We start from the raw sequence: 23085 nt of genomic DNA on the forward strand, positions 1-23085 counted from the left end.
GAGGGACATTGAGGAAGGGAGGGACATTGGGGAGGGGAGGGACATTGAGGAGGGGAGGGACATTGAAGAGGGGGGACATTGAGGAAGGGAGGGACATTGAGGAGGGGGGACATTGAGGAGGGGGGACATTGAGGAGGGGGGACATTGAGGAGGGGATGGACATTGAAGAGGGGAGGGACATTGAGAAAGGGGACATTGAGGAGGGGGGACATTGAGGAGGGGGGACATTGAGGAGGGGGGACATTGAGGAGGGGAGGGACATTGAGGAGGGGAGGGACATTGAGGAGGGGATGGACATTGAAGAGGGGAGGGACATTGAGAAAGGGGACATTGAGGAGGGGGGACATTGAGGAGGGGAGGGACATTGAGAAAGGGGACATTGAGGAGGGGGGACATTGAGGAGGGGAGGGACATTGAGGAGGGGGGACATTGAGGAGGGGAGGGACATTGAGGAGGGGAGGGACATTGAGGAGGGGAGGGACATTGAGGAGGGGAGGGACATTGAGGAGGGGAGGGACATTGAGGAGGGGAGGGACATTGAGGAGGGGAGGGACATTGAGGAGGGGAGGGACATTGAGGAGGGGAGGGACATTGAGGAGGGGAGGGACATTGAGGAGGGGAGGGACATTGAGGAGGGGGGACATTGAGGAGGGGGGACATTGAGGAGGGGGGACATTGAGAAAGGGGACATTGAGGAGGGGGGACATTGAGGAGGGGGGACATTGAGGAGGGGGGACATTGAGGAGGGGGGACATTGAGGAGGGGAGGGACATTGAGGAGGGGAGGGACATTGAGGAGGGGAGGGACATTGAGGAGGGGAGGGACATTGAGGAGGGGAGGGACATTGAGGAGGGGAGGACATTGTGGAGCAGAGGAGGGACATGGCGGGGGACATTGAAGAGGGGAGGACATTGCGAAGTGGAGGAGGGACATTGAGGAGGGAAGGGACATTGAGGAGGGGAGGGACATTGAGGAGGGGGGACATTGAGGAGGGGAGGGACATTGAGGAGGGGAGGGACATTGAGGAGGGGAGGGACATTGAGGAGGGGGGACATTGAGGAGGGGAGGGACATTGAGGAGGGGAGGGACATTGAGGAGGGGGGACATTGAGGAGGGGAGGGACATTGAGGAGGGGAGGGACATTGAGGAGGGAAGGGACATTGAGGAGGGGAGGGACATTGAGGAGGGGGGACATTGAGGAGGGAAGGGACATTGAGGAGGGGAGGGACATTGAGGAGGGGGGACATTGAGGAGGGGAGGGACATTGAGGAGGGGAGGGACATTGAGGAGGGGGGACATTGAGGAGGGGAGGGACATTGAGGAGGGGAGGGACATTGAGGAGGGGAGGGACATTGAGGAGGGGGGACATTGAGGAGGGGAGGGACATTGAGGAGGGGAGGGACATTGAGGAGGGGGGACATTGAGGAGGGGAGGGACATTGAGGAGGGGAGGGACATTGAGGAGGGAAGGGACATTGAGGAGGGGAGGGACATTGAGGAGGGGGGACATTGAGGAGGGAAGGGACATTGAGGAGGGGAGGGACATTGAGGAGGGGGGACATTGAGGAGGGGAGGGACATTGAGGAGGGGAGGGACATTGAGGAGGGGAGGGACATTGAGGAGGGAAGGGACATTGAGGAGGGGGGACATTGAGGAGGGGGGACATTGAGGAGGGGGGACATTGAGAAAGGGGACATTGAGGAGGGGGGACATTGAGGAGGGGGGACATTGAGGAGGGGGGACATTGAGGAGGGGAGGGACATTGAGGAGGGGAGGGACATTGAGGAGGGGGGACATTGAGGAGGGGGGACATTGAGGAGGGGGGACATTGAGGAGGGGAGGGACATTGAGGAGGGGAGGGACATTGAGGAGGGGAGGGACATTGAGGAGGGGGGACATTGAGGAGGGGAGGACATTGTGGAGCAGAGGAGGGACATGGCGGGGGACATTGAAGAGGGGAGGACATTGCGAAGTGGAGGAGGGACATTGAGGAGGGAAGGGACATTGAGGAGGGGAGGGACATTGAGGAGGGGGGACATTGAGGAGGGGAGGGACATTGAGGAGGGGAGGGACATTGAGGAGGGGAGGGACATTGAGGAGGGGGGACATTGAGGAGGGAAGGGACATTGAGGAGGGGAGGGACATTGAGGAGGGGGGACATTGAGGAGGGGAGGGACATTGAGGAGGGGAGGGACATTGAGGAGGGAAGGGACATTGAGGAGGGGAGGGACATTGAGGAGGGGAGGGACATTGAGGAGGGAAGGGACATTGAGGAGGGGGGACATTGAGGAGGGGGGACATTGAGGAGGGGGGACATTGAGAAAGCGGACATTGAGGAGGGGGGACATTGAGGAGGGGGGACATTGAGGAGGGGGGACATTGAGGAGGGGAGGGACATTGAGGAGGGGAGGGACATTGAGGAGGGGAGGGACATTGAGGAGGGGAGGGACATTGGGGAGGGGAGGGACATTGAGGAGGGGGGACATTGAGGAGGGGAGGGACATTGGGGAGGGGAGGGACATTGAGGAGGCAGGTATTTAAGGCAGTTTGAGGAAGGAGAAGGAGCTTTTTCCTTCTAGGAGCTGAGCTGAGTAGGAAGGTCAGCTGGGTGGAAGGTCTGCCTCCCTGAGCTGGCAGGTTTTCACCCCAGCATCTAGATCCTGAGTCTATTGATAAAATCAAATGTTTGAAATGCTTTTTTAAAAACAACACCATCCTGCTCTTTCAATGCTTCCTTGCATTCATCCACAGAACTCCCGTAGCTCCGCCTACTGTTTGGCTGTGGGTCTCTGCATCTGTTTGCATCAGCTGCTAGATGAAGCCTTCCAGAGGACAATTATGCTAGGCTCCTGTCTGCAAGCATAGCAGAGAGTCAGTAATAGTGTCAGGCTTGGCCTTCTCCCATGGGTGGGTCTCAGGTTGGGCCGGTTGTTGGTTGGCCATCCCTTCAGTTTACTCCATCTTTATCTCAGTGTAGTTTTAGTTTGCATTTCGCTGATGGCAAAAAATGCTGGACACTTTAAAAAATATATTTACTGGTCATTTGTGCTTATTTTGAGAACTGCTTGTTCAGCTCTTTTACTAGCTTATTGATAGGCAGTTTGGGGGAATCAGGGTGTTCATCTCTGAAGTTATTTATATAGGCCAGATGTTAACTCCCTGCTTGAAGTATAGCTGACTTTTCTCCCATTTGGTTTTATTCATTCTCTCAGTTAATAGTTTCTTGTCCTGTGTGGAAGCTTTTTAACTTTATGTATTCCTGTTTGTCAGGTTTTTTTTTTTTTAAGAGCAATTCCTGTGCTGCTGGGGTTCTACTCAGGAGAACTTTGCTGATACCTAGAGCTGGGAGTGTTTCCCTATGTCCCTTTTTCTCCTTTAGCAGTTTCAACATTTCCAGTTCTTCATTCATCCATAAAGAAAAAGTGAAATTATGAAATCTACAAGGAAGTGGAATATGGGGAGCAAAAGAAGCCCAGAGCAAACAAGTAAAGAGTGGACGAAGTCCTGGGTGAATGAATATGCATTGTTGACATAAGTACAGCCATGTCAAGGACCTAGCGTCCCAGATCTATGGGAATGGCAAAGCCTTCCTGTCTGAGTGCCAGTGTTGACAGTGTATACCTGTATGGGTGTTTACAGTTGACCTGTGTGTGCAAACACCAACAAGCACAGCTTCTGCCTCCTAGATACCTACAGCCTCAGCCTGCTGCCTACGAAGACATTCTACAGAGACCTTGTATCAGCTCCTCTCCTATATGCTGTGCATAATAAAGGCACCAGGCTTCTGGTTTGTTGCATGGTTGCTCCTGCTGCATCAAAGCAAGTACAGCCTGCCCCGTTCCACCTTTTCTGTAGGTGTATCTGTGTGCCTGTCCTTTCTTCATCTTCTCATGAGCCCGTCAAGTTTCCAGGACCAAGCTGTGTAGGATGCATGAATGAACTGAACTGGAAAATATTATAATGAATGAAGTATCCCAGGCTCAAAAGACAAATACTGTAGGCTCTCAATCACATGTGAATTCTAGCTTCTAAAGGGATATGTATGGGATGTGTGTGTGTGTGTGATATATATGCATTGTATATGTATATATTTATATAGGTGTTAATAAGTGTGAAGAAAGGCTAGAGTAGGGCCTAGCTGGTAGAAACAGAAGTAGGAGCCACTGAGGGCTACAGCTCCGCTCCTGGTTGGTTCCCTCCTTAACTTCTAGTCTACAGCAACAGGAACAGCTGCAACCCCAAGCTCCGGCCACCCCAGACTGAGCAGCTCGGCCATGATTTCTCTAGCTATAAGGACTAAAACACCTCTTACCCGTGAGTCAACATACTCTCTGCCTGAGTAACTAATACAGTCATTTGTTCAACCCAAAAATAGGGAGTGAGTGCTTGCCGAGTTCTGGGATGCATGACTAGATGCCCCCAAGGGAGCTGCTAGCGGAGCGGAAGGATCACGCCTCAATGTCAACTCCAGGGGAGAAAGCTAGTAGCATTTCTAGCCTTGTCCAAACCCGAAAAGGACAGTTTCTGTAAAAAGTTCACATCCCTTCTTTTAAGGATACCCAGGCACAATTTCCTCCTCAGTTCTCCCTTTTGGCATCACAGAAAGTGATACACTCTTGGCAGGAAGACTTTCTCTCCCGGGGGAGCATCAATAATAGGGTATCATGGGGCTGCCTCTGCCTGACAGTATTTATTACAGCAGTAACTCTGTCAATGCACAGACTTGCAGGGGTTTGTTTATTCCTACTCTGGTCACACTGAGAGGACAAGATCATTCACTACCCTGCCTCTTCTGTCAGGCTTTCGTGCCACCCTCCCGCAAGCTGCCGCCGAGTATAAGGCAAAGCGTGCATTTGGTTCTGTAAGGATGGGTTTGTGAAGCTTGCATAACCTGAAAAGGAATCAAAGAAACAGAGTTACAGGCAGCACACTGTAAAGCAAGATGACCCCTGGCCAAGCAAGACAACAGGAATGAGATGGCCTGGGTGAGTGACCAATGAGTCGCCGTTTCTCTATTGTGCAGCCAGGCCCAGGAAGTACAAGCTGACCACCTCTTTCCATTTACCCCAGCTCAGATTTCATGTCCAGCAATCTCTAACAGGACTGACAATGATAGCCAAAATATCAGAGTGTCTCTGAACCTATTATTCAGCTTGTATGTCAACTCTCTGGTCTTAGCAGGTCTCATTTGGAACATCATGAGTTTTGTCTGCATTGTGGCTGCAGAGGAAGACAAGCCAGGAAGTACCTGGCCAAGCGACTTCACTGCTACTTTAGAATTCCTCAACACAGGAAGACTGCCATTTAAGGAAATATTTCAGAAAAAAAAGTTTTAAAGAGCTATGCTGCGTCTGTTTATTTTCTGGCTTTTTATGTTATTTGTAGATGCCCAGATGTTCCAAATGCTAATGTAAGAAATGCTAGTACCATATGTACAAAATTGTAGCAGATTTTAAATAACTACCTTTCAAATACTATCATCCAATGAAGGGACACGCTTTCAGTATCAAATGATAAATGCACTCTTCCAATCTTGGATCAGATAGCTCAAAAGCTGGCTTATGAACATGCAGCCAGAACATGAGAGTCTGGACTCGAGGCCCAAAATGAAAGTCTGGTCCTTCTAACCATATATGGAGATTCCTTGAGTCATATCAAACCAGCAAAAAGATAGTACCCACTTGGAGGAGGAATAAGGGCACAGCCTGCCACAGTTTCTCTTGTTTGTAGGGAACCCCAAGAGTCTCTGATCTGCAGCAGGAACTCGTTCAAGCTTTATGTCCCATTCCTGGGAAGATCTGCTGACGTATTATTGTCCCTGTGCCCAGAGAAGTCTCAGAGAGCCCACAGTGAGAAGCAAGAAAGCTTTGCGTTTTCTGGGCACCAACTGCCTCGTTAGGGTCTTGACAGTGGCGTGAAGAACATGATAAATGACCACAAATCTCCCTGGATTAGAGGAAGGTAGACTGTAGGGCTGGTCTCCACGGGGGGTATGTTTAAGTCAGGGGTGCCACTGCCCATGCAGAAAGGGATGACTAAAGGGCAGGTAACGAGGTCCAAGTGGGGGTGTCTGGAGGGGTACATACTACAGAGTGAACCCGGAACACAGCACAGGACACACGGTGTAATGCCCCTTTGAGAACTCACAGCAGCCCAAGACCTTCCCTAGAGTGTTCGACTCTCAGGCACCAGGCTGAGCCTCTGAGCATAGACAGAGATCACCACAGTACGAGGGCGCTTCAAAAGGAAGGTGTGTTGATAGAAAGGGCAGGCGTTTAAACAGAACTCTGAAGGGTAAAGAGCCTACAGCACCCAGCCGTGCTTCCTTTTCCAATACCCATCCTCTGTCTCTTCCTTGCCACCTTTCTTCTACCTACTGCACCTGAATCCAGAGGAGCTAGTGTGCGTGGGGAGAGGGTGGGCTGGTGATCCTCTCAGTGAGGGAAGCCTCCCATCCAGCACCTACTCCTCTGTTGACCACTCCACACTCCAGCATAGGTCCAGGATGGACCAGTATCACCAGGAAAGCCAGGATGGGGGTCCTTAGCCATCATCACCCATCCTGGGTCAACTCATCTGCTAAAGAGAAAGAGAATGCCAAAAAATATCTACACAAAGTGCCTATTATTCTGATCTGCCTTAACTGTACAGCTGTCTTCCACACCCCACCACAGACAATCATGGCTCCCAACACCGTACTGGCTGAGCTCCATAATTACAGCACAGGAACTTGATGGTGACCTGCTTCTATAGAAAGATCCACAAGAAAGAATCCATTTAAAGAAACCAGAGACATCTGTCCTGCCAGGACTTAAAGTGAAAGCTTATAGGCAAGTTGTCACAGCTATTGTCTTTGCATGCTACCATTCAGTAAGTGTCAACTGAGCTTCTATGCTGTGTTCTGGTTTCTGTTCTCATTTTTTGAGACAAATTAAACAATTTAAGAAAGAAAGGGTTTAGTTTGTCTCACAATTTGGGATTACAGCCAGTCATGATGGGGAGTCCATGGGGGTGGGAGCCTGAGGCAGCTGGTCTCATGGCACATACAGTTAGGAGGCATAGACAGATGAATGGTGGTCCTCACCTCATTTTCTCCTACTCATTCTGGACCCCCAAGCCATGGAATGATGCCATGTACAGCTAAGGAGAACCTTCCCCTCTCAACTAACTGAATCTAGAAAATCTCACGGGCACTTCAGCAACGTGTTTCCTAGGTGATCTTAGACACTTTCGAGTCAGCAGTAGTGACTGTCTAGTGTGCTCCATACTCAGAGTTATACAACAGAAGTGTGCTGAATCACTAAAGGCTGACGGGAGTTCTGAGCCAAGAAACATGTATAAATCTGTGTTGTTTGTTCTCCTTTGAAGTCACTTGATCTTACAACACAATTCAAATAAATGAATGAATCAAGTTTAAGGAGCTGTTTAAAAATTTTTATTATGTAACTTAAAGATCAGACCACCTCTTTCTTCATTAAAGCAAATGCTACTACAAGTCCTGGTACAGAAACACACACACACACACACACACACACACACACACACACACGCACACTTTTCAGCTAAATACTGAACGAGTTGATTGAATAGAACCAACTTAGCTATGCACATTTGTCAAGGCAAATGCCTCCTCAAGGGCAAGCTATTCCATCAGAGAACTGAGAATCCAATCCCACTGGAACTGCAAAGAAGAACATATTGAGAAACACCTCTATAAGAAACTTCTAGAAGGGAGAACCTTGTATGGGGTCATGAAACAAACACCAGAATTCTATTGCCGACCTCTGTTCTCCTCTCCTCCCAGGCTGGGATGGAGGAGGGCACCACTATGAAGGGAGACACTGTCACCAAGGAAAGCAGAAAAACTGACATTGCTGCATCTCTAAAGCCCAACGGACCGATCTACCTCCACTGACTAAGAAAGCAACCTCCTCAACAGAGATGAACTGTACCTGAAACGGAATCACTGATGCAAATATACTGGGTGTCACTGAGGAAAGAACACCCAAAGCCCTGCTAGAATGAGTGTGCCATGAAGCAGAGGTAAACACAGTGTGGCTAGCTGAGCCCTTCAGAGCCCTAGACATTGAGCACTGAACGTGAGAACATAATCAATCACCCAGTAAAACTGAAACTTGTTGAGTTCATATTCTTGACTATAGCGTCTCTTCATCTAAAAATCTATTATAAAAGACTAATTGGCTAGAAATGTATTAGTGGTAGTGTGCATACTAGCATCAGTGAAGGCTTAGGTTTGGTTCTTGGTAGAGATAGAGACGAAGAACAACTACAGATGCGTCAACATACATAGCATGCGATGATGGAACAGGGAAGGAGCAACGAGCATAGATAAAGAGAAGCGAAACCAAAGCCATGCACAGTCCATGCCCATGGCAGTGCCCAGTATTGCCAAATCCCTGCGAGGGCTCCATTCTTTCTTTAGGAGTGACTCTCCAGAGCTCTTGACTCTGACCTCTAAGAGATACATTCTTTTCCACAAGGCACCCCTTGTTTTAAAACTGAGAAGTTCCCCTGCCTGCCTCCTGCCCAGAGAACATGGGAAATCTGCAAACTTCTTTCCATTTCGTATTTCTCACTAAATCCAATCTATTATAATTCCTTTTAAAAAAAAGAAAAACAACTTTGTGCATCTCTTAGAATATATTTTAAATCAACTCCATAACCAATAATGTATACTCACAAATTTCTTCAAAGAAAAAAGCTTCTTTTTCTTTACCTCTTTATAAGACCACTGAGGGACAAAATTATTAAGGTTCTTAAGGTGACCTAAGAGTATAGTAGTGGCACTCATGCCTTGGCAGTAGCCAATAGCTCTCTAATTGCACTTAAAGCATACTCAACAAGAGGGCATACCTACTACTAGAAACAGCCAACTACCTGAGTCTGCCACGTTATTAAACCACCATAGTACCCAATTAAATTCTAAGCATTTATTCTTATACTCACAGATAAATATAGTTCTCCACACACACCCTCAATCAAGGAAATGCCTCTTTAGAACAAAGACTATTACAGAAAAAAAGATAATTGATCAAAATTCAGAGTTGTGAAGTGTAGGCTTCAAACTTTTTAAAAATTACTTTATGTGGGGTTCTTTAATGCTTATACCTGCCTTCTAACCCTCCTATCCTAGATAGGAGAGAAAAGAGGTTAATGGGAACAGGATGAATAGACCTTCTTAGACTCAGCTCCTGGGAGCAATTCCACTGGTATAAGTGGAGGGATTACATCAGACCCATTAAACAGCAAACCAGCAATTCAGCAAAGGGGACTGCAACTGCAGTAGCCAGAACCTGGAGCAGCAGCTGGAACCCAGAACCTCAAAGTGTTCTTTGGAGCTGTTCTCTCTGGGAGTGTGTCAAAGTGGGGAGATGAACAGCCAAACAATAAGAAACAATACCAAGACCAAAAGTCCCAGCCTCTTGTTTTGGGCTCATATATATCCTCTCAAGGTCCCTATTAAGATGTTTTACAGTTGGCAAAAGACTAAGCCCCTGCAAGAGGCAATTCCTCTTCTAGTGGATAAACATTACCTGTACTCTCACAGGTCTGTTCCCTATCCCACACTTGGGATCAAAACAAAAACATGTTCACATCGACCATAGTGAAGCCAAGTCCCCAACTGATACATCTACAACACAAATTCCTCACCTAAAGCTCCAGGAAAACTTTAGAAATGGGGTTGAAAAGATTTTCTGAGCAATAGAAATAGGAAATCTGATGTGAGATTTCATCTCCTAGAAGTGTCAGAGAAGCTACAACCATAAAGACTAATTAACATGGCTGCCTGCACGTGACCAGAGCAAGGACAATACCAATAGAGATTCTAACACGATCCCCAACCCTAGACTGAAAAGAGGAGAAAGAGCCTTCCTCAGGGAAAAGCCCTCAGTTGGTTGTCTGATGTAAAGTGGTCATTCACGAAATAATATACATACTGAGTAGGTTGTAAACATTTAGGAAATATAGAAGAAGAGGCCATGAATATGTGAGAGCAAGTGCAGATATAGATGGATAGATGATAGATAGATAGATAGATAGATAGATAGATAGATAGACAGACAGATAGATAGATATGATTGATACAGATATAGATATATAGATAGATATGATTGGAAGAAAGAAAGGGAAGGGGAAATACTTCTTGGGATTTGGGCTGAAGAGATGGCTCAGTAATTAAGAGTGAGTATTGCTCTTCCAGAGGCCCCAAGATCAGTTACCAGCACCAACATCAGGTGACTGACAACTGCCTGTAATTCCAGCTCCAGGAAATCCAGCCCCTCCAGCCTCCATAGGCATCTTTACTCATGTGCCCATATCCCCATACTACACACACACACACACACACACACACACACACACACACACACACACACACACACATGCACACGCACATACGCACACATACACAATCAAAAATAAATTAAAACAAGATTCTTGGGGTCTTTGTAGCTCATTCTTTGGAACCATGCAAAGATTTTATTTTTATTTTTGTACTTGAAAGTATCTATGAGGCCAACTCAGAACCCAGTCTGAGGTCTTAATAAAAGGGTGTATATGATAAAGCCACACCTCTATCTTCCTTTTTATCCTGCTTCACGACAATAATTTTGGCTAAACTTTTTCTGTGGGGCTCCTCCAAATCTAAGCATAGTTGGCTTCTGAAAGTCTGTCCAGGGGGGCTTTTGTTCCATATTCCACTCAAAATACTAAATAACTCACCCTTCTATACATTTTTCTCCACCCACATTTGATGGGAAGTGATGAAGAACCCAAGCGGCCCTTTCAACCCTGACTGGAATTATCCTTGGTTGTATTGTTGACTCCGCTACATACACCCTCAATTTCCATATTACCACATGTCCCATTGCTGGCCAACTTCCCAGCACTGTGCTGCAAAGCTGGCCTCTCCTTCAGCTTCCCACACAGTGTCCTCACTCTTTGAGCCTTCTCTTCTCCTCAGGGTCTGTGTAGCATGCAAAGCCATGCTTGTATGGAGTTTGGATTGCAGTAATTTTCAACCTCGAGGTGGCAACTTCTGACCTAATTATTTTAGGTAATGGGATAATGTGGCTCAAGTAGAAATGCCTCCTCCCATAGGCTCAGATTTGAATACCTGTTCCCCAGTTCAGGTTGTACTTGGAGAGGAGATGGGACTTTTAGGGAGTGAAGCCTCACTGGAGGAAGTATGTCACTGAGGGGGGGGGTTGAGGGTTTATAACCTCCTACTCCACTCGTTGCTTCCTGTGTGTGGATTAAGATGTGATCTTTCAGCTTCCCAGTGCTGCCACGATGCCTGCTAGCTGCTGCCATTCCTCCCCACTGTGGTGGGATGGTTCTTTATCCTCTGGAACCGTGAAGCAAATAAATGCCTTCTCCCATAAATTACATTTTGTTGTGGTATTTTATCACAGCAACACACAGAGTTTGTTCAGTTTATCCTAGAGTTCAGTTGTGGAACACCGCTTTCATGTTCATGGGTACTGTGGGTCAGAACTGGAAAAGGGTACCTAAGCTGTCCCTTCTTTGTTGCCCAAGTCCTTAGCTGAATTGACTCATAAGACTAAAGGAGCTGGTTAGAACAGCTGATGTGGAAGACTCCATTTTGAGAATGTTCCTTCACTCACACTGTACTGGAGATGAGGCTCAGTTAGTGGAAGGGAGCCTGGAAGAAACCTGGCTTCTCCAACATGAGAGTCTCAGAGCTATTGGACCTCAGAGCTCCCAGGATTCCAGGAACAAGATTTTCCAAAAGTCTGGAGTCTTCTATGACCGACCTAGTCTTGGAAGTCTCTTAGCTGCACTTTTGCTGCATTCTATCATTAGAGAATGCACAAGTATGCATAGATTTGAGAAGGAACATGGACCTCAACTCTCAATGGAGACACGTTGATGAATAGGAAGTCACATTGCCAGCAGCTTTTATTGCCAGAGCAGTCAGCTGAAGTTGCTGTAATAAAAGGACTTCTTGAATAGTTTATGAAAAATGGAAAGTTCATTATCAGTCATCTGAAGAGATATGAGAGCAAATCTAAAGACTCAAAAGGTCAAAACAAATCTTCATCTCACAGACGTAAGAGTCACAAGGCAGAAAGAAAATCACAAAGGAGCATAGAGTTTCCAGGAAATAAAGGCTATTTCCTACAAAATGTGCACAACTCATGAAAACAGAGAGGAGGGCCAAGGTGAAAGAGAAGCTATGAAGGAGTGAAAGTCACACCAAAACACCAACCCACCCACCCCCAAAAAAGTCTGTTTAAGTAGTTGCTCATGCGTAAGGCTCTACATAGAGAAAATATTGCCCTACCTATACTAGAGAAAAATTATTTTCTAATATTTAAGTGATTAACTGAAAGAAATAAAGCCCTTCCCTCTGGAAGGTAATAGGGGGTACACCATTGCCTCTGGCCTATGTTTAGTTGACTGACGACTGTTTCATTAGTTATATCCCATTGCTGTGATAAAATGCCAGACAGAAACAGATCTCTGTCTACCGTGGCAGGGAGGATGTGGCAGAGTACACAGCAGCAAGAGACTCCTCACACCACTGTGGTCCAAAAGAGGAGAGCAGCCAAAACTAGGGCCTAGAAAACCCTAAGTATGTCCTAGTGGGCATTTCTTCTGAAGTACCACTAAAGTAGAACACAAACACATTAAATCACAGCTTCCATGATGAGGACAAATAGGTAATAATTTTGAAGTGAATTTCTCATAATTTGGCCTTTAAGTTCTGGTTACAAGCTATTTTATAATTGACTGTGATTTCTTAATGATTATTATACATAGGCAGGAATTCTTAGGAAATGGGAAAAATCTAGCCTACAAATTGTTTTCAAACATAATGAAAATTTTATAAAGACTGAACTTAATAATGAATGGCGTCAGCATGTGATGTTTAGGAGACAACTTTGACTTTGCACCGTTCTATTCATCTCTTGGAACCAACCCCATTTTTCAGGATTTACATACTTCTCTCAAATCCAGAAAAGCATTTCATCCCCAGCTACTGCATTGTGCGAGGCCAGTGGAAAATGTCCTGGATATCGCAAGAACGGCCCCAGAGATGTGGCAGAACATCGCTCCTTAGGGATTTCAGGCCTCGCTCAGCTCACACCTGCTGAACTGGAATGTTTGGCTCTGTCGCCCAGAATTTCACATTTTAATATGTCTTTCAGATCTTTGGGAGATGGTTTGCATACCAACATTGGGAAACCAATGGTCTGGGCTCCACAAACAGAGTTAGAGAGGGCTGAAAGAAGTTCCTGGGAATCTTGGGTACCAGTCTCACTTTACAATCCTAACTCTTTGAAGTCAAAAAGCAGGGTAAGGGGGCGAGGGCAATTTCCACACCTCGATGCAACATGAATTTCACTTTTGCAGAAATAGCATAAGCCATATTCATGCTGCATTCAGTTCCCAGATGAGTTGAGTTCCTTATTTTTCAGCTGGGGATGAATAATTTATAATTCCATTGTGTTAAAACCAAAATAATAAGGCTGTCTGTTGAAGTAGTGCTGAGGCCCAGGCTCTGAGAACATACTCATAAATCCTTAAGTGCTTTTCTAACTAGCTGGAGACTATTTATGAAGTGGGTTAGGAGAAGCACTGGGCAGAAGTGTGAGCTGAAGGATGTTTGCACTAGAATCTTTCAAGGCTTGGCAAAATGCAGATTCCTGGGCCCTGTTTCCAAATAATCTTGAAAATCAAAGTGTGAGTAAGTAGGGGCTGAAAAGGGGGACTTTTCATAAGAGCTCAGCTGACTCCCATAGAAGCACACACATGAGAAGTGCGGGTCCAAAGGTTGGCAGACAGCTCTGCCTTCTAAGCACCTTAGCTGAGCCCAGAAATGGATTTCTGCCCTGAGTCATCCTCCTTCAGTGGAGATCAACCTGTTCTCCAGGCTACAAACAGACTGAAGAGGGGAAAGTTGTCCTTGCTCCTTTCCAGAAAGTTCTGACGATGCAGCTAATCTTACAGAGGCAGGATATGATGATGACTAACATTGTCAGCTTGATAGAATGAAGAATCAATCACACAGGCCACAGCCTCTGGGCCTGTTGGTGAGGAAGCATCATGCTAGGATTAGCTGAGGTGGGAAGACCACAGAAATGGGCAGCACTGTTTCCTGTACTACAGCCCTACGCTGACTAAAAAGGAGGAAGTGGGCTGGAGACGCTAGGATTCATTTCCCTGTTTCCTGACTGCAGATGCTATGAACCAACTGCTTCAGACTCCTGTAGCCTTTCACATCTTGATCATGATGGACTGTATTCTCAAACTGTAAGCCAAAATAAACCTTACATCCCCTTAAGTGGCCTCTTCTGTGTTATTTCATCATACAGCAATGAGACAAATTCACTAATTTGGGAGTGGGGTGCTCCAATACCCCATGGAACATCACCCTCCATTCCCAAGGAACATTTCCAAACACTTTAGGCCGCCTAGGACTGCCTAGGGTTTGGTCGCTGGCCAACACCAACTCTGCTTCATCTCCTTTGTCTTAGGTCGCTTCAATGAGTGAAGCAAGTTTCTTCATCTCATTGGTCAAGATGTGACTTCTCAGTCATGAATGACCAGGAAGCTGCTGCCCTGAGGGAAAGTTATCATTCTTATGCGTGAGCTCCATGGACCCAGAACTTGATCTATTTTGGAAGATCACATGCTACCTTTTATAGGACAGGCACTGTGGGAGCCATAGCCACTGTCCCTGAAGACAATGTCTGCTACAGAGTCAGGAGACATGCTTTGAGCCTGTTATTATTGCCTTCATATTAAAAGCCACACATTTTGATACTTGGGTGCTGATGGGGCAAGGGAAGTCTACGCAGAAGACAGAGGCGAACCTCCCCAATAATGTATCCTTTGCAGCCATGAGGATGCCTGCCTTTAGGTCATCTGCTGGAGCTGAGTCACTCTTAGAACACATTGTGGCATTCATTTTAGGGAGTTATTTCTAAAGAAAAAAGAAAGAAAAGATCTCTTTAGAGTCTGTTTGTCTCTCCACAAACCTTTTTTTTTTCTCAAAATACATAAATCTTAAAGGTTTCACTTTGAACAGTGGTTCTCAATCGTCCTAACGCTGTGACCCTTTAACACAGTTCCTCGTGTTGTGGTGACTCCCAACCGTAAAGTTATTTTTGTGGCTACTTCATAGCTATAATAACTGTTATGAATCATAATGTAAATATCTGTGTTTTCCAATGATCTTAGGTCGTGACCCCTGTGAAATGGTCATTCAGCCTCCGAAGCGGTCACGACCCACAGGTTGGGCATTGGTGACTGAGTGAAGAAAGATTCAGTGAAACTTCTTCAGCCAGCAAACAGCTAAGACCACTTGAAACCCCAAGGGGCACACCCAGGCACCTATAGCAGCCAAGCAGGAAGGTCCTTTACTTCCTCCCAGACTGCTCGCCCAGTCTTGGTTTTCTATCTCCTACAGCTTACATTCCCACTTTAAACGGATACAGAGAAGGAGTCCTCTGTGTAAAAATAAAACAAATATAGTGATGAGCGTGGCAGCCAGCACTGCAGTCAAGAGCAAAGGGAGCCTTGCCATGGTTTCAAGTGGTGGTAAGGGTGGAAAGCAAGAGAACGCTGTCATTCTTGGAAAAGGAGAATGGCTCCTCTTGACTCCAGGTGACTGGTTATCCCACCCTACTTTGCAGTGACCTCTGAGACTGTGAACCAACACAATGTGGGCAGGGATTTGTCAATTCTACCTGCTTTTTAAAAAGAAACTAAACACCCACCTACCAATGAGCAGTCCTACATTTTAATTATCACCTCTGCGTTAACATTTACTTGTTGGACAATAAGCACAACTTCTGATCTAACTGGGTGAACCCAAGTCTACAAGGACTTAGAGACAATGGCATTCATGCTGCCCACCTCTATCAGGATTCACCCCAGTGAACCCAGGATTCTCTCTTCCTGAGGCCAGTGTTGGGATGAACCACCTCATGCCCAAGGGTGGAGCTCAAGCAGTTGATGTCAGTACATGCCAGCTCCTGCCTTAGATATAAGTAATGCGTCCAGAATCCTTCTATCCAGATTATCTGTAATATGCATAAAATACCCAAAGAGGCCATGCTTTCTTCTTTCTTCTTGAAAGGATCCTTAGCATTTAGTATGATCATCTCATTTGCCACCTTGTCCTACCTTTAACCATCAGGCCTAAAGTTGCCTGAGAAGGGAATATCAACTCAAGAATCATTCAGGTTACACTGACCTGTGACATTGTCTTGATTGTTAATGGATACAGGAGGGCCCAGCCCATAGTGGGCAGCACCATTCCCTGGGCAGCTGGTCCTAGGCTATATAAGAAATCTAGTTGGGCATGAGTCTGTGAGTGGGATACCAAACAGGATTCCTTTATGGTTTCTACTTCAAGTTCCTATTTAAATTCTTGACCTGTTTTCCTCAGTGACTGACTCTAACCTGTATACTAAGATAAACAGTTATTCCCTTAAGTTGCTTTTGGTCATGGCATTTGTCACAGCAGCAGCATTAAACTAACATGCATCTTCCCTGGATCCTTGCCCCATGTTTTTATTACAGTGTATCCTTCCATCACGCCCCCCTTATTCCACAAGATTCAAACAAAGCCAGCAGCTACAGAGGGAGGTGGTAAATAATGCAACATGTGAGGAAGGCCAAGAGCATTGGGGTAGAGATGGAGTCAAGGGCACCATTCCTGCCAGCTATCTTGTTGTCATGGTTCCATAGCCCTTGTCGTTTTATCTTATACTTTCTGAGCTCTCTAGAGTCTGTGGTCTCCATTTTACACAGAGGAAAGTGAAGGGCAGGGGTTTGGGTGACCTGTACAAGGCCATGCAGTTAGAATGAGCCATAGGTCAACTTGAAACTAGGCCCAGTTTTGAGTTTGTGTTTTTCTACAGCCTACCACTTTGCTGTATATAAACTTCTGATTCAAGAAACATTTTGTAAAAGGAATTTCCGGTCTATATGATTTGTTTAGAAAGTAAAATGTGAAGTCCTGCTAAGACTTAAATACATATTCCCCTGTGCCCTACATAGGATGTCTTTACCCAGACCCCTTCCTTCCCTCAAGACCCAGGGATCTTTGCAGAAGAGAAAGCGGAAAGATCATAAGAGCCAGAGGTGGTATACGGAAACACTCCAAGAAAACAGTGTCTTCTAGACACAAGAGGATTGATAAGCATATAATCTCAAAAAGACTGTGACAGCATGCATGCGACCTGTACAAGATTAACCCAGACCAAACCCCAGCACTGGGAAAGGAAGTGGACAACAAGTCCCATCCCTATTCAAGAAGCCATTTATAACTGATATCTGCTAAAAAAAAAAAAAAGGGACAATCACTTTTCTCTGCCTCCTTAATGCTGGGATTATGGGCACACACCACTGTGCACAGCTCAGCCTAAGAGAGATAAAGAGGGAAGAGACAGAGCATAGAGGAGGAAGCAGAAGGGACACATAGCCATGCCTCCTCGATGGAGGAGGTCAGAAGAGAATCTCCTAGCTGACCACCTCCACACATCAACCCTGGAAACTTCCAAACCAAACACAGATTTTAGGAAACCCATGGTCCAGGTTATATTTACAAGTGACAGAGAATCGCTGCTCATAGCAGGCACACACAGTTCATTGCATTTATGGAAAGCTCGGGTCTATTCTTAGGCACCAGCCTGTTAGCTGCTCCATCTTTCACATCACCAGCAGTCCTCGAGCCTGCCACCACGACTCCAGAGGCAGGCAGGCCATAGGGACACATTCAAGTAACCAGAGACAAACTAGTGCCAAAAGGCAGCATCAAAAGGCCCAAGGAAACCTTATCACTGAGAGCAGGTAGGCCTCAGTAGACAGTGGCATCTTTCTTGGTCTACTTTATAAATCCTTTAAAGTGCCTGTTTAAGAAGCAGCTTTAGGTTAGCAAAGTGCTGAAGGCATCCTGCCTGGATTCTAGGTTGTGCTTGCTTATTTTCAAGAAATTGTTATAATACAATATTAGAAGCTATTGCTCATGTCTTCCCTCTGCCTGGGCTTCTTCTCTTGTGTGTGGCTTAAGAGTTACTCCTTCCAAGAATGCTCAGCAGTCTGCTCGTTTCCTCTTGTAGTGCATAGAAAGAAGGCAAATTCCACCATTGCCTAATCCGGTCTCTGCTGTAAGGTATCCTGGACAGTGTGGTCATGGTGTCACCAGCAAGAGCAGTGACCAAAGAACACAAGAATGGAAGAGACTCCATGGGACTTCCTTCACTTGCAACTGCAAGCCAACACCTGAAATGATTCCTGGCACACAGTGGGCCCTCACATGGTGTGCTGATGAGCAGTTTCAATCATCAGTATTGCCTGCTCACTAATCAACCTGCAGTCCAAGTCAAACATGTGTCAATTTACACTGAAAACAGTATTTGGGAGGAATCTCTGGAACCCAGCATGTCTCTTACTTCCAAACCAATCACTCCTCTGCTATAAGGGCATTCCAGAAGTTCTACAGTGTCACATGTGTGTGCGCACATGCGTGCACAGACACACACACACACTAGCTGCACACATATTTAGTGAAGTGTTTAAATGTTTGGACTGTTGAGTTCCTGTAGATAGAAGTTTCTTAATGAGCTTGCCTGTATCTCTTGAGTCTTACAGACCAATGCGTGCATATGTGCACACTAGCCAGGCTTGTACAACACAACCCTTATACTAGTGATGCAAGAAGGCAAAAGAATCTACAAAACCAAGACAGTGTGCCAACTCGAAAGGATCAACATTTTGAGAAAAGAATATTTTAACTGATTTTTTTGAAAAATCAGATTTTTTATGTAAAAAATAAGCACGGGTCAGTAATACCACTGGTTATTTGTGGTTGGCTGTCTTTCATGTCTTCCAAAGCTCTGAGACACAATAAACCATACATAGTGAAGGAGTTTACTCTAGTACTTATGATGAGAAAATAACAAAATACCAAGGCCGGAAGACACAGGCTGAGGAGGAAACTAACTCGGGTGTCATACTGTGACCTTGCTGCTTCAGGAGGCAGTGTCCTCATAGGGCCAAAGTGATCTGAAGGTGTAACTTTCACACTTCTGCTTTAATAGACTATAGCATACTCCAGCGATCAGGGCCCATGCCTGATTTTCTGTTACATTGTCACTCACAGCCTAACATACAACAGAAACTTTAGTGAGTGTGGACAGGATTGAACAAGTCTACGCAAACCCTGGGAGGGGGCTAGCAGGAGTCTTACTAGCTACCCGATCATGATGAGCGTAAGTGGTACACACTTGTTATCTGGTTTTTGTTCCAGCTTTTGGGGTAAACATTATCCACCATTTGTAGATGTGAAAACAAACTCAACATAACTGATAATGGATGACAGAGGCATGGCTCAGACTCAGCTGTGGGTAACAGCCAAGAGGCTCCCTCATTGGGATGCTCACTTCCATTGTAAAAATGTTCTGACTCCATAGGGCATGCCATCTTCTAAGGGTGACTAGTTCCAAAAGCATCCAAGGGCTTTATGCAGCCTGGGGTGTTAAATACTCAGATGTGGTGGTGGTTCATCAAATGTCAGGGTGCCTGACCAAAGGCTGATGGAGATTTTTTGGCAGTTCTAGTTTGGGTGACGAAGTGTGGTTTGCCAAGCGATGCCTGAGGTAGGAGAGCGCCTCCATGCATACATGCACTTTGAGTAAGGAGCCTAGCGTGATGCTGGATGCTCTGAACATGAATTATGGCTCAAGTGAGAAACACAACAGAGCAATTTGCCTCTGTAACGAATCCCTCTTGTCTGCAGCACTGAAGGAGCAATACTTTAGCGGGCAGTGAGTTGGATAATTGGAAATGAGGGCAATTCTCTGAGTAGGCTGGGGAAGCTCGGGAAGGCTGGCTTTTATCAAGCTCAGGGCTATTTTTTATAATCAGTGTCTACGCGCAAAAAAAAAAAAAAGAAATAATAAATACAGAATGAGAAATAACGTGCCTTCTTCATCCACCAGCACAGGAAAATTCCTTTTAGTTGTTAATTCTACCTTGGAAGTCTATTAAGTAATAATGAAGCATGGCTCCTTGGCTCTGGGCGGGATCCTGGAAGTACGTTACCAAACAACCAACATGTCAGCAGACTGAACAAAATTTTGCCTGAATCAATGTGTTGATTTGTTTTGGTTTTTTTTTTTTCAACATAGACAGAAAAGTAATAAAACTATGATTTTTTGGTAAGGATTTTGTTTCCTGATTGCTAAGCGAGACCCAATCCCTTCTTCACTTTTGCAATAGTTCTCAGTAGGAAACGCTGGCCGATCTGTGTATGCAGAGGCCTGTGCCTGTCTACCAACGCAGTTGTTTTCTTAGTTAGGGTTTTATTGCTGTGCTCTTATAAAGGAAAATATTTGATTAGGGCTGTTTTACAGTTCAGAGGTTTGGTCCGCTATCATCACAGCAGGAGGCATGGTGGCGTGCATGCAGACATGGTGCTGGAGAGGGGCTACAGCAGGAGGCATGGCGGCATGCATGTAGATGTGGTGCTGGAGAGGGGCTGAGAGCTCTACATCTGGAGCCATAGGCAGCAGCAGGAAGTGACAGTGACATTGGCCAGGCTTGTGTTTCTGAGACTTCAAAGCCCACTCCCTAGTTTCCCACTTCCAACAAAGGTACAGCCACTCCAACAAGACCAAACTTCCTAATAGTGCCATTCCCTATGCCCCAAGGGGGCCATTTTCATTCAAACCAACACATGCACACACACATATACACAAACATCACACACATGCATGCACACATATGCATGGGCACACACATGTGCATACACAACCACATTCATGCACACGTATGTACATGCACACATACACATGCTCATACACACATATGTGCATACATACACTCACACCCACACCCTCTGCCAACCTCAGCACACAACCACATTATGCCCCATATTTGTGCTGTTAAAACCAGCTTGCACATTATCCTGCCCATGGCTTGAGGTCTGTCTTAAACAGTACCATGATTCTATAAGAGCCTGCACAAACCCAATAAGCATTTCTCATTTTACCTTGGCAAACTATAAAGAAAGCCCACATTTTACAAACATTATGACTTAGGTACCACCTTTGATGTTGACTTTAGCAGCAAGGAGGCTGGGCACATTCTTCCCACCAGATACTCTGGTATAGAGCACAACACTTACTCCGGAGAGATGCCTCAGAGGAGGAGGGGACATCCCAAGAACAAACCCAACACCCAACTGTACTGAGAAAATCACTCCCCATAATAGAAGAACAGTTCGTTTCCAGCTGCCTGAGGAACACTGGAGATGAGGAAAGGAAGAGAGAGCTGTGGCTGCTGGGTGGGAAGAAAAGAGGGTAAAACACAAGCGTGCTGCGGTGATGGAGCACCCGCCTTGAGGCAGACGCCTGCCTAGTGGGGAGCTTTCTGCAGTAAAGGCCACTCATGCATGACATAGCATCACTCTCAGAACGGTTTCAAGTTGCTTTCATAATGCAAATATGAAGCATCCCTCGCCTGTTCTGGAACCTTCTTACCCCAGACTGGCTCTCACTTTCTCTCAACTCCACAGTAGCATCCGACAGGTGACGAGACCATACACTGGTCCATCAATGCTGGGCCCTGGCCTTGGCACAGACCCCTTCACTCTGGGTCTCTCACTTTCCTTCAGTGTGAAGAGACCTTTGAAGTCCTTGATTCCTGACTCCATGACCGGAAATAATGTCTCATAGAGCTTCCCCTCCCATCAGCCTCCGGTTCCTTCCTTCAGCTCTAACCCTGCACTTCTGCTTGCTTCAAAGGATCTCCCCCTGCTGAACCTTCCTCTCCTTTAAACTTCCCCATCCTTTGCATCCCAGCATGAGTCTCACCGACATCCTCCATCCACCAAGTGTCCTGTCTCCAGGACCTCCTGACGACTGCTGCGACCCTGCCCATCTCTCTCTATCCCCTCTCTATTCTTTCAAATAGAACTTCCATTTCTTCTGGACGATAAATCCTCACTTATCCTTGCTATTACTTCTATTTTTATATCACCAGCAACTGGGGTATGATGGAGGATCAAATAGACTCTTAATTAAAAGATGAATACTCAATTAGCTGGCCCCGCCCACCAGGCTAGGAGTGAGGGGCTCAGAGCCACAGGCCCCTCTTTACCTTAGAGACCAAATGGTTTTCTTCTGGATCTTCGTGTGCAGCAGAAAGTCTTTGTTAGCTTCCCTCTGTTTCTGTTTATCTGAGATCCTGGGCATCCCAGAATCAGTATGTTTACCTGTGCTACAAAGTGAAGGAGCAGGCACGAAGGTACAGATCACTGAATCGAAAGCATTGTGGAGTCCAGCATGGTGGCTATTGTTGGGATGTGTTGCCTGACCTGTGTTAAGGATGAAGGTGAGCCCTGGTGGAGGGCGTGGTGCCTGGCCTGTGTTAAGGATGAAGGTGAGCCCTGGTGGAGGGCGTGGTGCCTGGCCTGTGTTAAGGATGAAGGTGAGCCCTGGTGGAGTGTGTGGTGCCTGACCTGTGTTAAGGGTGAATGTGAGCACTGGTGGAGGTATCTTTGCTCCATCTCCTCTCTGAGAAGCCATGTTCTGCATGAGCACGTGAGCTACTAGGAACAGAGTTTGTTGCCCTGTCTCACTTGATACCATGTCCCTCATACCAGAAAGAGTGCCAGGCACATACAGGCTCTCCATATGTGAGGTGAAGGGGGGAATAAAATAATGGCCAAGTACAAGGACACAGAGAGGCCTGGAATGTGTTCATAGCCTTCCCACTGAGGACCTGAGGCTCTTCTCAGATGCGAGCCTCTGTTGGACTTTCTTAAATATGACACCCAGGACAAGCTCAATACAGGGCCCTGGAGGTGGCTCCCACTCTTCCTTCTCACCTCCTCACTAGCAAAATGCCACCAATGGTTCTGACCTTATAGACATGGGAGGATACAGGTCCTGCCTTACGCAAGCCCGTGGCAAGCTGCAGTCTGTGGTGGCTGGAGACTAGTGTTAAGTACATTTCCAACGATGCCAAATGACCTTGAACCTAGATGCCCTGCAGTGAGATTTCTGAAGAGCTTTGTGTATGT

At 46.3% G+C, this 23085-nt stretch overlaps 1 long non-coding RNA gene across 1 annotated transcript in view; it reads right to left on the bottom strand.

The window, feature by feature from the left end:
* The window catches only part of LOC311590073, a 73058-nt gene extending 50770 nt beyond the window's left edge, over positions 1 to 22288 (bottom strand). Inside the window, exon 1 of the long non-coding RNA XR_014776755.1 lies at positions 22276 to 22288. This is a non-coding gene — a long non-coding RNA (uncharacterized lncRNA). The remainder of the gene's footprint in view (positions 1 to 22275) is intronic.
* Positions 22289 to 23085: the final 797 nt, after the last annotated feature.

The sequence above is a fragment of the Acomys minous genome (genome assembly GCF_964271855.1).
Source record: "Acomys minous genome assembly, chromosome: 2".
Lineage (NCBI taxonomy): Eukaryota > Metazoa > Chordata > Mammalia > Rodentia > Muridae > Acomys > Acomys minous.